This window comes from Micromesistius poutassou (assembly GCF_964030765.1).
Source record: "Micromesistius poutassou genome assembly, chromosome: 13".
Lineage (NCBI taxonomy): Eukaryota > Metazoa > Chordata > Actinopteri > Gadiformes > Gadidae > Micromesistius > Micromesistius poutassou.
Genome location: NC_140283.1, coordinates 11,146,008 through 11,148,507, shown reverse-complemented (window position 1 = coordinate 11,148,507; position 2,500 = coordinate 11,146,008). Strand labels below are relative to the sequence as shown.

The following is a 2,500-nucleotide window of genomic DNA, read 5'->3' as shown; positions in this document are numbered from 1 at the left end:
AGAAAGTTACGATGAAGAGCTTTTTAGATTGACAACACAGCAGATACAATAGCAAACACTCCCCAGAGCCCTTTGAACACAACGATTTGGGTATGTGTTAAACGTTCTATATTGGCCTCGATTTTTGAAAATGTGAAGACGAAAAAAAGAAATTGAAAATTGTTTTTATAAATATCAACTTCTGACCTGTAGTAAATTCTGTTCATGTATTAAGTACTTAATTGCTTACACTTTGCACTAAGCATGGTTTACTGGTTTAAGTGGTTTACTACTGTAACAGCCAGTTTTTTATAATTAAATTACATGAAACAGGAAGTATATACCTAGAAGTAGGAGGAAGATTACCCAGAAGTATAAAGTAGATTTCATAGAAGTAGGAAATACATCTATGAAATAAATTGGCTTGGCCATGGCATTTTTTTTTATATTCCATTCTGAATATACACTATAACCATATCAACTCTAGCCTTGCTACGTCCATTCAAATACAATATCAATTACATGAGGTTAAGGTTTGATCATGAATATTTCTAAATCCTACAATGACAACTGGTGCATCTACTGTATATGCAGTGATGCACCAGTATCACTGCAGTAAATCTTGTAGATGTTAATTATGTACACAGAGATCAGCATTACATGTGTAGCTAAGGTCTGTTTACAGTCTGGAATGCATGCTTATTAAAAGGGCATTTGCGCTCGGGATTATCAGCCAACTGCAATTAGGTTGTGCATCAGACAAGTATGACATACGCACAAACTCTGAAGCACAGCCACACCTTTCCCTGACAAGGCACTATCCACAGGTGGACCGGCAGGCCTACATGCAGAACATTCCCATAAACAACCTTCATTGAAAACACCAGCCAACATTGAACAATTATACACATATGGAACAATTAATCAATCAACAATATCTGATCCACAGGTTGATCGATTGGAATGAAACCACACCACAAGGCAATCATAATGTTATACTGTTTATTTCAACAGCGATGGTCGGTGTGTTATCGTTGAATGGACACGTGGCGACACGGTGAATCGAGCACAATGTCAAGCAGTCTGAGGAAAGGTCTATCCGCATGAAGTGACATTTGACCTATCGATAGACAGTAGTACGCTCGCAATTGTCAAGACAAACAAAGGAAACGGCAAACATACAGGCATTGAGTTTAGTGTACAGAATGATGCTGTCCATCGTACTGATCGGGTTATTTGGATTGGGATCCGATGTTAAAAGCCATTTCTACAGGGGTTAAGCTTTTTACTTTGAACTATTGGTTATTGAGTTCATATACACACTATTAACTGGATGTTGGGGCTCATATTTATTCCAAGAACTACATTAATGATTGCATCTAGTGTGACACACACACACACACACACACACGTACGCACACAGTACGTTTGGTCTTTGAAACACCATTAGAAAGGCATGACTGATTCCAGTTTAGAGACATGAAGAGACGCAGAACTATATTTAAAAGTTATTTAAGACTTGGTTGGCCATCTAAATAAGTACTTGTATTGTGATTATTACTGTTGATCTCAGTGTTTTTTAAACGGTCGTGTGTTTGAATGCTGTTTGTGATGAGGGAAACATAAAAGAGCCAGAGAGCAGCCTGAAGCTCTCGCATATTAGTCACTAATAGATCTGCAAAACATGACAACTAACCTGACATGGGAATTTGATTTGATGTCATTCATTTTTGGCATTAAAAATGATCTATGCACTGTATTTAATATGTTGTTCTATTGCAATTTTCTCAGCTTCAAACATCAACAAAATGTTTGACTGAAAAGTGAATTAATACTAACAATATTACAAACCAGTTGAGCAAAAGCTGTCTTGGTTTCAAACATAAGAAATACTTTTTAGATTTTTAGACCCAATGGGTATAGGATGATCAGAATACATTGATAATAATAAGAATTCCTTATTTGTCATTTAAAGGGCTAAGGGCTACTGGCAAAATGTCCATGTGAAGACCACTTTGTATCATTCTCTATCCCTTAATGTTTACAATGTCAGTATGTAGTATATATATATATATATATATTAATCCATCTAGGTCTAATATTCCAGTCAAATCAGAACATCAGCAAGATTGGTTTGAGAGCTAAACCCAAGGTATTAAAATGTGCCTGAAGTTTGGAGAAAGAGATAAATCAATGTTATCCCTTTGTGTTTTTTACACACTACTTGATTTCAGCATAGAGACATAGGAAGACTTGGAGTGTAGCAAAAAAACACATTGTGGTTATGTAATAGGCCTAGATTTTTAACAGTGCCTTTCAAACAAATAAACACTGCCATATTGTCACACTTACTGCCTGATAAGAAACAAACTTTAACCAAGTTGACCTTAATACACTATATGTTCATAATGCATGCTATGATTTCATATGTGTTATGTGTTAATACTCCAGGATCACACTGATCATCACATATTGCTGGTCTGCCTACCACATATGATAGTTATTGCTATATAATTAGTGG

At 35.8% G+C, this 2,500-nt stretch overlaps 1 protein-coding gene across 1 annotated transcript in view; it reads right to left on the bottom strand.

Moving 5' to 3' along the window:
• Window positions 1-1,024: 1,024 nt before the first annotated feature.
• rassf10a (Ras association domain family member 10a) overlaps window positions 1,025-2,500 on the bottom strand; it is a 3,690-nt gene continuing 2,214 nt past the window's right edge. Inside the window, exon 1 of the mRNA XM_084477422.1 lies at window positions 1,025-2,500. This exon is cut by the window's right edge and continues 2,214 nt beyond it. The gene's annotated coding sequence lies outside the window, so the exon portion shown is untranslated.